This window comes from Gorilla gorilla, chromosome 13 (genome assembly GCF_029281585.2).
Source record: "Gorilla gorilla gorilla isolate KB3781 chromosome 13, NHGRI_mGorGor1-v2.1_pri, whole genome shotgun sequence".
NCBI classification, from domain to species: domain Eukaryota; kingdom Metazoa; phylum Chordata; class Mammalia; order Primates; family Hominidae; genus Gorilla; species Gorilla gorilla.
Window position 1 is genome coordinate 101758231 of NC_073237.2, and position 12483 is coordinate 101770713.

The 12483-nt window shown below is 38.6% G+C and overlaps 1 protein-coding gene across 10 annotated transcripts in view; it reads left to right on the plus strand.

Moving 5' to 3' along the window:
- Positions 1-12483, plus strand: part of FSD1L (fibronectin type III and SPRY domain containing 1 like) — a 95723-nt gene that overhangs the window by 45126 nt on the left and 38114 nt on the right. The window lies entirely within an intron of this gene.

Consider the following 12483-nt stretch of genomic DNA (forward strand, 5'->3'; position numbering starts at 1 on the left):
GAGTCTAAGTCTCTTTGTAGGTCACTCAGGACTTGCTTTATGAATCTGGGTGCTCCTGTATTGGGTGCATATATATTTAGGATAGTTAGCTCTTCTTGTTGAATTGATCCCTTTACCATTATGTAATGGCCTTCTTTGTCTCTTTTGATCTTTGTTGGTTTAAAGTCTGTTTTATCAGAGACTAGGATTGCAACCCCTGCCTTTTTTTGTTTTCCATTTGCTTGGTAGATCTTCCTCCATCCTTTTATTTTGAGCCTATGTGTGTCTCTGCACGTGAGATGGGTTTCCTGAATAGAGCGCACTGATGGGTCTTGACTCTTTATCCAATTTGCCAGTCTGTGTCTTTTAATTGGAGCATTTAGTCCATTTACATTTAAAGTTAATATTGTTATGTGTGAATTTGATCCTGTCATTATGATGTTAGCTGGTGATTTTGCTCGTTAGTTGATGCAGTTTCTTCCTAGCCTCGATGGTCTTTACAATTTGGCCTGATTTTGCAGTGGCTGGTACTGGTTTTTCCTTTCCATGTTTAGTGCTTCCTTCAGGAGCTCTTTTAGGGCAGGCCTGGTGGTGAGAAAATCTCTCAGCATTTGCTTGTCTGTAAAGTATTTTATTTCTCCTTCACTTATGAAGCTTAGTTTGGCTGGATATGAAATTCTGGGTTGAAAATTCTTTTCTTTAAGAATGTTGAATATTGGCCCCCACTCTCTTCTGGTTTGTAGAGTTTCTGCCGAGAGATCCGTTGTTAGTCTGATGGGCTTCCCTTTGTGGGTAACCCGACCTTTCTCTCTGGCTGCCCTTAACATTTTTTCCTTCATTTCAACCTTGGTGAATCTGACAATTATGTGTCTTGGAGTTGCTCTTCTTGAGGAGTATCTTTGTGTCATTCTCTGTATTTCCTTAATCTGAATGTTGGCCTGCCTTGCTAGATTGGGGAAGTTCTCCTGGATAATATCCTGCAGAGTGTTTTCCAACTTGGTTCCATTCTCCCCGTCATTTTCAGGTATACCAATCAGACATAGATTTGGTCTTTTCACATAGTCCCATATTTCTTGGAGGCTTTGTTCGTTTCTTTTTATTCTTTTTTCTCTAAACTTCCCTTCTCACTTCATTTCATGCATTTCATCTTCCATCACTGATACCCTTTCTTCCAGTTGATTGCATCGGCTCCTGAGGCTTCTGCATTCTTCACGTAGTTCTCGAGCCTTGGCTTTCAGCTCCATCAGCTCCTTTAAGCACTTCTCTGTATTGGTTATTCTAGTTATACATTCTTCTAAATTTTTTTCAAAGTTTTCAACTTCTTTGCCTTTGGTTTGAATTTCCTCCTGTAGCTTGGAGTAGTTTGATCGTCTGAGGTCTTCTTCTCTCAACTCGTCAAAGTCATTCTCCATTCAGCTTTGCTCCATTTCTGGTGAGGAGCTGCGTTCCTTTGGAGGAAGAGAGGCGCTCTGGTTTTTAGAGTTTCCAGTTTTTCTGCTCTGTTTTTTCCCCATCTTTGTGGTTTTATCTACTTTTGGTCTTTGATGATGGTGATGTACAGATGGGTTTTTGGTGTGGATGTCCTTTCTGTTTGTTAGTTTTCCTTCTAACAGACAGGACCTCAGCTGCAGGTCTGTTGGAGTTTGCTAGAGGTCCACTCCAGACCCTGTTTGCCTGGGTACCAGCAGCGGTGGCTGCAGAACAGTGGATTTTCGTGAATCGCAAATGCTGCTGTCTTATCGTTCCTCTGGAAGTTTTGTCTCAGAGGAGTACCCGGCCGTGTGAGGTGTCAGTCTGCCCCTATGGAGGGGGTGCCTCCCACTTAGGCTGCTCGGGGGTCAGGGGTCACGGACCCACTTGAGGAGGCTGTCTGCCCGTTTTCAGATCTCCAGCTGCATGCTGGGAGAACCACTGCTCTCTTCAAAGCTGTCAGACAGGGACATTGAAGTCTGCAGAGGTTACTGCTGTCTTTTTGTTCGTCTGTGCCCTGCCTCCAGAGGTGGAGCCTACAGAGGCAGGCAGGCCTCCTTGAGCTGTGGTGGGCTCCACCCAGTTTGAGCTTCCCGGCTGCTTTGTTGACCTAAGCAAGCCTGGGCAATGGCGGGTCCCCTCCCCCAGCCTCGCTGCCACCTTGCAGTTTGATCTCAGACTGCTGTGCTAGCAATCAGCGAGACTCCGTGGGTGTAGGACCCTTGGAGCCAGGTGCAGGATATAATCTCCTGGTGCACTGTTTTTTAAGCCCGTCGGAAAAGTGCAGTATTGGGGTGGGAATGACCTGATTTTCCAGGTGCCGTCTGTCACCCCTTTCTTTGACTAGGATAGGGAACTCCCTGACCCCTTGCTCTTCCCGAGTGAGGCAATGCCTCGCCCTGCTTCGGCTCGCGCAGGGTGTGCTGCACCCACTGTCCTGCGCCCACTGTCTGGCACTCCCTAGTGAGATGAACCCGGTACCTCCGATGGAAATGCAGAAATCACCCGTCTTCTGCGTAGCTCACGCTGGGAGCTGTAGACTGGAGCTGTTCCTATTCGGCCATCTTGGCTCCAGCTCGGGTTGTTTCTTTTCTTATTGTTGAATTTTAAGAGTTCTTTGGGCCGGGCGCGGTGGCTCATGCCTGTAACCCCAGCATTTTGGGAGCCCGAGGCGGGCGGATCACAAGGTCAGGAGATCGAGACCATCCTGGCTAACATGGTGAAACCTCCTCTGTACTAAAAATACAAAAATTAGCTGGGCGTAGTGATGGGCGCCTGTAGTCCCAGCTCCTCGGGAGGCTGAGGCAGAATGGCATGAACCCGGGAGGCGGAGCTTGCAGTGAGCCGAGATTGCACCACTGCACTGCAGCCTGGCAGCAGAGTGAGACTCCATCTAAAAAAAAAAAAAAAAAAAAAAAAAAGGAATTCTGTGTAGTCCTTATCAGATGTTTCTTTTGCAAATATTGTCTCTCTGTCTGGCTTTTTTTCCCCTTGACGATGTCTTTTACAGAGCAAGATTTTTAATTCTAATAATGTTTAGCCTGTCTTACTGTTTCTTTCATGAAGCTTGCCTTTGGTTCCTTTGATCTATTTGTCTCTTCTTTCACCAGCACCACATCTTGATGACTGTAGCTTTTTTTTTTTTTTTTTTTGTGATGGAATCTCGCTGTGTCGCCCAGGCTGGAGTGCAGTGGCGCGATCTCTGCTCACTGCAAGCTCCGCCTCCCATAGTATGTCTGAGAGTTGACTAGTTTCAGTCTTCCAACTTTGATCTTCTTTTTCAATATTGTGTTGCCTTTATCTGGATCCTTTGCCTTTCCATATAAACTTTAGAGTCATCTTATTGATATCCACAAAATAGCTTACTGGGATTATGATTGGGATTGCATTCAATCTGTAGGTCAAATTGGGAAGAACTGACATCTTAAGAACATTGAGTATTTCTATCCATAAACATTGGAATGTCTCTACATTAATTTAGTTCTTTGATTTCTTTCATTAGAGTTTTGTAGTTTTCCTCATATAAACATGGAACATATTTTGTTAGATTTGTATCAAAAGATTTCATTTTGGGGGTACTGATGTAAATGGTATTGTGTTTTAATTTCAAATTCCACTTGTTCATTTCTGGTATACAGGAAAGTGGTAGGCCTTGTATCCTGCAGCCTTGCTGCAATCACTAGATTCAGGAGTTTTTTGTTGATTCTTTTGGATTTTCTACCTAGATGATCATGTTGTTTGTTAACAAAGACAGTTTTATTTCTTTCTTTCCAACCTGAATACCTTGTATTGTCGTACTGCATTACCTAGGACTTCCAGTACTATGTTGGAAGCAGTAGAAAGAGGGGGATCCTTGCCTTGCTCCTGAACTTAGTGGAAACATTTTGAGTTTCTCTCCATTAAGTATGGTGTAAGCTATAATTTTTTTTGTAGCTATTTCTTAACAAGTTGAGTTGAGGAAGTTCCTTTCTGTTCCTGTTTCACTGAGAGTTTTTATTTTGAATGAGTGTTGGAATTTGTGAAATGCATTTTTTGGCATCTATTTTTATGATTGTGAGATTTTTCTTTTTAAGCCTGTTGATGTGATGGGTTACATTGATTTTTCAAATGTCGAACCAGCCTGCATACTTGGAATAAATACCAGTTGGTCAAGGGTATAATTCTTTTTGTTAATTGTTGGATTTGATTTGCTAATATTTTGTTGAGGATTTTTCACATCTAATTTATGAGACATACTGGTTTGTAGTTTTCTTTTGGAGTAATATCTTTGTCAGTTTTGGTATTAGGGTAATGCTGGCCTCATAGAATGAGTTAGGAAGTATTCTCTCTACTTTTCTCTTCTGCAAGAGATTGTAGAGAGTTAGTGTACTTTTGTCCTGAAAAGTATGGTAGAATTCACCAGTGAACACTTTTGTGCCTGGTGCTTTCTGTTTTGGAAAGTTATTAATATCGATTCAATTTTTAAAATAGATAGAGGCCTATTCAGATTGTCTGTTTTCCTTGTGGGTTTTGGCAGATTGTGTCTGTCATAGAATTGGTCCTTTTAGGTTATCAAATTTGTGGACATAGAGTTATTCACAGAATTCCTTGATTAGCTTTTTAATGTCCATGGGATCTGTGTTGATGCCCCCTCTTTCATTTTTGATACTAGTTATTTGTGCCCTCTTTCTTTTCTTAGTCTGGCCAGAGGTTTATTGATTCCACTGATCTGTTAAAGAACTAGGTTTTGCTTTCAGGATTTTTTTCCATTGATTTCCCTCTTTTCAGTTTCATTGATTTCTGTTCTTGTTTTTTGTTTGCTTGTTTTTAGAGATAGAGTCTTGCTCAGTTGCCCAGTCTGGAATGTAGTTATATAATCATAGCTCACTGCAGCCTTGAACTCCTGGGCTCAAGGGATCTTCCTGCCACAGCCTTCTCAGTAGTTAGGACTAGAGGCATGTGCTACCATGCCCAGCTAATTTAAATCTTTTTTTGTAGAGATGGGGTCTTACTGTGTTGCCTAGACTGGTCTCAAACCCCTGGCCTCAAGTGATCTTCCCACCTCAGCCTTCTAAAGCACTGGGACTACAGGTGTGACTACCACACCCAACCTGATTTTTGTTCTAATTTTCATTATTTCTTTTCTGCTTGCTTTGGCTTTATTATTATTATTATTATTATTATTATTATTATTGTTGTTTTTAGTTACCAAGGCGAAAGCTTAAATTACTGGTTTTAGATCTTCTTTTCTAATATAATCATTTGTCAGTGGTGGGGATACATTCTAAGAAATGTGATGTTTGGCAATTTTGTCATTGTGCAAGCATCATAGAGTGTATTTACACAAACCGAGATGGTATAGTCTCCTACACATCTAGGCTATATTATATAGCATATTGCTCCTAGGCTACAAACCTGTACAGCATGTTACTGTACTGAATACTGTAAGCAGTTGTAACACAATCATAATAATTTGTGTATCTAAACATATCTAAACTTAGAAAAAAATACAGTCAAAATATGGTATTGTAATTTTATGGGACCACTTTTGTATATGTGGTCTGTCATTGACCAAAATGTTGTTATATGGCTTATGGCTCATGACCATATGTGCATTCAGTGTTATAATTTCCCTCTAAGCACTATTTTCATTTCATTTAACAAATTTTGATAAGTTGTGTTTTCATTTTCATTTAGTTCAAAATATTTTAAAATTTCTCTTGAGATTTATTCTTTGACTATGTGTTGTTTAGAAGTGTGGTTTTTATATTTTTAGTAGAGATGGGGTTTCGCCATGTTGGCCAAGCTGGTCTTGAACTCCTCATCTCAAGTGATCCGCCCCCCTCCCAAAGTGCAAAGATTACAGGCATGAGCCACCACGCCCATGCTAGAAGTGGGTTGTTTAATCTCAAAGTATTTTGGGACTTTGCAGCTATATATCTTTTTCTGTTAAGTGATTTCTAATTAAATCATTGCATGATTTCTATGCTTTTGAATTTGTTAATGTGTGTTTTACAGCCCAGAATGTAGTCTTTGTCTTGGCAAATGTTCTATAGGAGCTTGAGAAGAATGTATATTCTGCCATTGTTGGATGAAGTAGTCTGTAGATATCAATTATATGCAGTTGATTGATGGAGTTGTTGAGTTCAACCACGTACTTAGTGATTTTCTGCCTCTCTCCCATCACTTGTATCATTGTTGTCATTTATTTCACTTATGCAGCAGTATGTGTAAGCACAGATACACCACACACATTCAAATAAATAGTTGCCCTTATTGTTTTGAATTAACTGTTACTGGTTAGATCAGTCAAGAATAAGAAAAATAAGTTTTTATTTTACCTTCGCTTATCCTTCTCCACTGCTCTTTCTTTGTCTTTAAAGAACTTTTTAAAAACATTTCTTACATAGCATGTCTATTGGCAACAGATTTCCTCAATTTTTATTTGTCTGAGAGAGTTTTTATTTCTCCTTCACTACTGAAGGATAATTTCAAGGTATACAGAATTGCTCCTCTATAGGTAAGGTCCCCTCCTCCGCCCCCACCTGGCTTCTTTCAGGTGTTTTCCTTGTCTTTGATTTTCTGTGGTCTGAATATATGCCTAGATACGGTTTTTGTTTATGTGTGTATGGCAGGGAACATTTATTTTGGTTGATGTTCCCTGAGCATCCTAGATCTGTAGTTTGGTGTCTGACATTAATTTGGGATTTTCTCAGTCATTATTGTTTCAAATATATCTTCTGTTCCTTTCTGTCTTCTTCTTCTGTAATTTCCATTATACATATTTACTCCTTTTGTACTTCCACAGTAAATTTTGGATATTCTGTTCTGTGGGGTTTCTTCCAATCTTTTTTGTCTTTGCTGTTTCATCTTGCAGGTTTCTATTGAGAGATCCTCAAACTCAAAAGATTCTTTCCAGTCAGCTATTAAGTCCATTAAATTATTCTTAATTTATGGTACAGTGCTTTTTATCTTTAGCCTTTCTTTGCGGTTTTTTCTTAGAATTTCTAGCTCTCCACTTGTATTGCCCATCTGTTCTTCTATGCTGTCTACTTTCTCCATTTTATGCTCTCTGCTTTCTCCATGAGAGCCCTCAGAATATTATAGCTGTTTTTAATTATTGGTCTGATAATTCCAGCATTTCTGCCATATCTGAGTCTTGTAATTTTTTCTTGATGACCAGACATGTATTGGCTTAAAGAAACTGATGTAAACTGGCCTTTATTAATGTGGTAGTAAGGTGTGTGGGAGGGGCAGCATTCTGTAGCACCATAATTAGGTCTCAGTCTTTTGGTGAGCCTGTGCCTCTGGACCGTGAACTTTGCAAGGGACTTCTCAGTTTTCCCCACTCCTCATTCCTGGATTTTTCGGTGGAACAGGATGGCTGGAGTGGGCTGCGGTTGGTCTGGGTATTTCCCTTTGCCCACATGGAGTAGCTGATTGGAGTTGGATATTTCCCTTTCCCCAGGTCACTTAGGCTCTGTTAAAACCCCAACAGATTAGACTATGATTAAATAGTTTCTCTTAAGGGAACAGAAACTCTGATGTATTTCAAAATACTTCCTTTTCTCCTCCCCCTGCTGTGGAAGCATAAGGGGATTTTTCTCTGTTAGTTATTCATGGTGAGAACCTGGTAAGCTCCTGGAGGTAAAACTCACAAATGTGTGGGGACACTCCTATGATTGGGTCTCCTTGGAGCTGGACTCTCAGACATTCTGCTGTATTCCTTAAGTAAGTACAATTTCAATTAAAATTTAAATAAAAATTTTGCCAAGGGATTATAATCTCAAGCATTTGAGATAGTTTATTTCCCTTTCATTTCCAAATGGAGTAGTTTTATGGAGAAAACTCAGCTTAATAATATCAGAAAGGCTTTTCTAATAGCCACAACTGACTAACTATGACAAGATCAATTTTAGGAAATGGTAACTCTTCCCATCACTAAAATAATTCGGTAAGAAGCTTGACAATAACTTGAAGCCAGTGTTGTAAAGGGAATCCATTCATCAGAAGATATTGACCAGTGCTTCTCAAACTTTAAAGTGCATGCAAATCAACTGCAGATTCTGATTCAAGAGTCTTAGTGTTGGACTTGAGGTAACTTAGGCTTATTTTTGCACACATTCAAGGTGAGAAGCACTGCCTTATTTATAAAAGCTCAGCAATATAACACAATAAAATTGTTTTATGCAGGATTTTTTTTTTTGCTATCATAGGATCCCTCCAGAGTATGGCAGTTATATGATAGTTATAGCAGTCTATGGTAGTATATGAGTCCTCTTCTTTTCTATTTGAAATTTTTGAAGTTTTTTTCAGATTGTGTCCTCTTGCTCTGGCTTTCATGAATTCTTTAAGGTGACACTGTTGCTTATTTCTAAATTTCCTATCGTTTACAGTTTTTTATTGTTTGAGACAGGGTATTTCTCTATCACCCAGGCTGGAGTGCAGTGGCATCATCATAGTTCACTGTAGCCTCTAACTCCTGGCTCAAGCGGTCTTTCTGCATCAGCCTCCTGAGTTGCTAGGACTACAGGTGCATGCCACCACACCCAGCTAATTTTTAATTTTTTTTTTTTTTGTAGAGATAGAGGTCTCACTGTGTTGCTCAGGCTGGTCTCAAACTCCTGGCCTCAAGCCATCCTCTAGCCATAGTCTCCCAAAGTGCTGGGATTATAGGTGTGAACCACTGCACCCAACCATCATTTCCACGTTTACATCTGTGTTCTTCTTATTGGTCATACTTAGGTCCAAAAAAGTTAGTTTACCAAACACAGACTGTACTTTCCAGGTTATTAAATTATCAATAAGGCAAATTCAGAACTTTTCAGAGATTCTGCCTTTAGGTTCCTTTAGTTTTCCAGGTCAGTTAGGTTCCTATCATTCATCCCTTTGTGTTAGTTTTGTAGATCACTCATTTCCACCTGGCCAGATAGTTTAACTTTCATGTATATTTTTTTCTTTTTATCATTATTCAGATATCTTTCTGCATGTTACTGCTCTTTGATTTTATATATTTTTATATACTAACATATATGGCCTTAGCTTAGAGTGCCTTTCTTTAAGAATAGTAAAGGCTGTTGCCTCTAAGTCAAACTGCTTATGTTTAAATCCTGTTTCTTCTTTAATTGTCTAGCTGTGCAATCTTGAGCAAGTTACTTTGACATCTTTGAGCCTCTAATAAAGATAATGATAATATAAAGTTTATGGTATTGTAATGGTAAGGATTAATATGGAAAGCACTCAATAAATGATAGCTATTGTTGTTACTACCATTATTCGTTTTTACTTTTCTATTTAACTTAGGAAGAAAACTTTGATTGTTGCCTTTGAAATTGTATATTTTACTTTGTATTTATCTTAGGTTCACTTTTTTACTCATACTTGGAGAATTTACATGTTGATTTATAGCAGTTGAGGCTTTAACTGTTTTCTATCCCCTTCTCAGTTTTCTCATGTGAATGACTAATACCAATGATAACATTTTTTCCCCATAATGTTTTCTGTTGTAAGTAGAACTTTTCTCCCCTAAAATCCAGTGTATACATCTTCATTTTCTTTATCTAGGTTTCCCATCACTTCTACATTCTGACAGAGAGTGCACATACACATAGATATTACTACTACTTTGATAAAAAAAAAAATGATTTAAAACGCCGTCTTCTCAACCTTACTTCTTCCCTTCTTTTGGGCTTTCAACAATGGCTTAACAGACCAAGACCATGCTTATTGTACAGTCAAATAGATTGCATGAACAGTTAGGATTTCCCTTTTTGGCAAAATGAGGTATGATTAAAAAAAAAAAAGAAACCTTTTTCTGGAGGAGTTTCGTCCAGAAGGAAAACTGTAATAAGATTTTTTTTTTTTTTTTTTTTTTGAGGCAAGGTCTTGCTGTGTCGCCCAGGCTGGAGTACAGTGGCACAACCACTGCAGCCTCAACCTCCTGGGCTTAAGCAACCCTCCTGCCTCAGCCTCCTGAGTAGCTGGGACCACACAGGCATGCACCGCCATACCCAACTAAATTTTTCTGATTTTTTTGTCAAAGTGAGATGGGGTCTCACTTTGTTGCCCAGGCTGGTCTCAAACTCCTGGGCTCAAGTGATCCTCCTGCCTCAGCTTCTTAAAGTACTAGGATTACAGGCATGAGCCACTATGCCAGCAGAAAAATGTAATAGGTTTTAAAAATTCATGAAGGATGCATTTAAATCTCTAATTTTTAATATTCTGTAGCATAAAAATTTTCTATAAGATGGAATCAAATTAACTTATAAAATGAAGAAATATCTATTAATTCCATAAATGCCACTATAATGTATCCTATAGTACATTATATGTAGTAATATTAGTTATGGACATACCTGAGTCTTAACAGTGGAAGTGATGATGATCAATGACAATTACAAAGTCATTATCTACTCTTAGCCATTTCTTATGCATTGAAATTTTGACTTTATATCCTTTCTCCTTTCTGGAGCTAAGAAAATAAGTCTGGCAATGCTGATGCCACTTACCTTTTACATTCAGGTGCAGAGAAAACATTTAGTAAATTCTTCAACTAATTTCTACACTATTGCTAGTTCATCACTGTTGCTTTATGGAAGTATGTAGGTAGATGTGTGGATTGCTTTCCTTCCAAAGACTTCTGCCTTGCCTAAGTAATATTTATATGTTATAAGTACACTATCTTTCATCTTCCCCTGAATTTGTATGCCGTATTTGATGAATTGTTTTCTTACTTCTATATAGAATCTAGAGTGAACTTCCCACGTTAGCTCCAAGTCAACCTAAATTTGACATACCACTCTTAAATTATCTAAATATCTTTGTCCCTCCCACGTGTCACCACTTTCTTATTTTTTTTTCTTTTTAACCTCAGTTTCCATTTTGTCACTTGACTTTCTTTTGGGGACCATTATTCACAAGAAAGAAGAATCTGCCTGCCAGTGCAGTCTTACTAGAATGGCAGCTGAATTGAGATGTAGATAGCAGGGTGCTAACTAGTCCTACTCACCAATTAAGTGACTTTTTTTATACCAACCTCTCAGGACTTTCAGTTGCAGATTTATGACTCAGCAAAATTTTCACATTGCTACAGGCCATAGGCCTTTACATTTCCTACATGTAGGCATAGCAGAGCATATTAAATTCATGAATGCCTATAGTCTCTTTATTCTCTTGGCAGTGAATAGTCTACAATTCTTATGTTTCAGTAGTAGACACTACCAAATATGTATTATAAGGACAGAAATCCTACAAGACAGATAAAGGAAACTCATGGTTATGACAAATAATAAATGCTTTTTTGGTTGTCAGTTGTCTTACTAATAAGTTATATCCAATTCTAAGTATTTATTGTACAATTACACATGTAGAGTTTAACTTTGGGAAGACTCTAGTTAGTGGAAATGGATCATCCTTTCTAAGTCAAATTTTTCCATCTTGGTGTTATTTTACTGGGTTTATTATTTGTTAGCTCTCACGTTGCTTTGCATCTTAACTTTAATATGTAATTCTTTTGTTGTTGTGGTTTTGAAAAAAATTAGCAAGAGTCATCTCTCAGTATTTGTGGGGGACTGGTTCTAGCACCTTCGTTGAATTACCAAAATCCACAGATGCTCAAGTCCCTAAAAAATGGTTATTTGCATATAACCTATGCACATCCTCCCATATACTTTAAGTCGTCTCTAGATTACTTATAATACCTAATACAATGTAACCACTATGTCAATAGTTGTTATACTGTAGTTTTAAACTTTTTTATTGTTGTATTGTTACTTTTATTTTTTCCGAATACTTTTTGATCCAAGGCTGATTGAATCCGTGGATACAGAGGGCCAACTTTGCTTTGTTTTTTAGAACAGGGTTATATTTGTGGAGAATTGAGCATGATAGTACAGAAAGTTACCATAAACCCACTAACTCCTCCATATACAATTTCCCCTGTTATTACTATTCTGCATTAGTGTGGTACATTTGATATAATTGATGAATCAACAGTGATACATTATTAGCTAAAGTTCATATTTTATATTAGCATTTACTGTTTGTGTTAAACAGTTCTGTGGGTTCTGATAAATGTATAGTGTCTTATATCTGCCATTATATTACCATATAGAATAATTTCACTGCCCTAAAATTCCTTTCTGTTCCACCTATTCATCTCTTATATCCTGCAACCCTTCTGTGATCACTTGTTAGTTCCAGGAATTTTATTCTTTGTTGTTTTTTTGTTGTTGTTGTTTTGGTTTTTTTTGAGACGGAGTCTCGCTCTGTTGCCCAGGCTGGAGTGTAGTGGCACGATCTCGGCTCGCTGCAACCTCTGCCTCCTGGGTTCAAGCAATTCTTCTGCCTCAGCCTCATGAGTAGCTGGGATTACTGGCGCATGCCACCACACCTGGCTAATTTTTGTGTTTTTAGTAGAGACGGGGTTTCACTATGTTGGTCAGGCTGGTCTCGAACTCCTGACCTCGTGATCTGCCTGCCTTGGCCTCCCAAAGTGCTGGGATTACAGGTATATGAGCCACTGCGCCTGGCCTGTTTTTTGAATTTTCTACATAG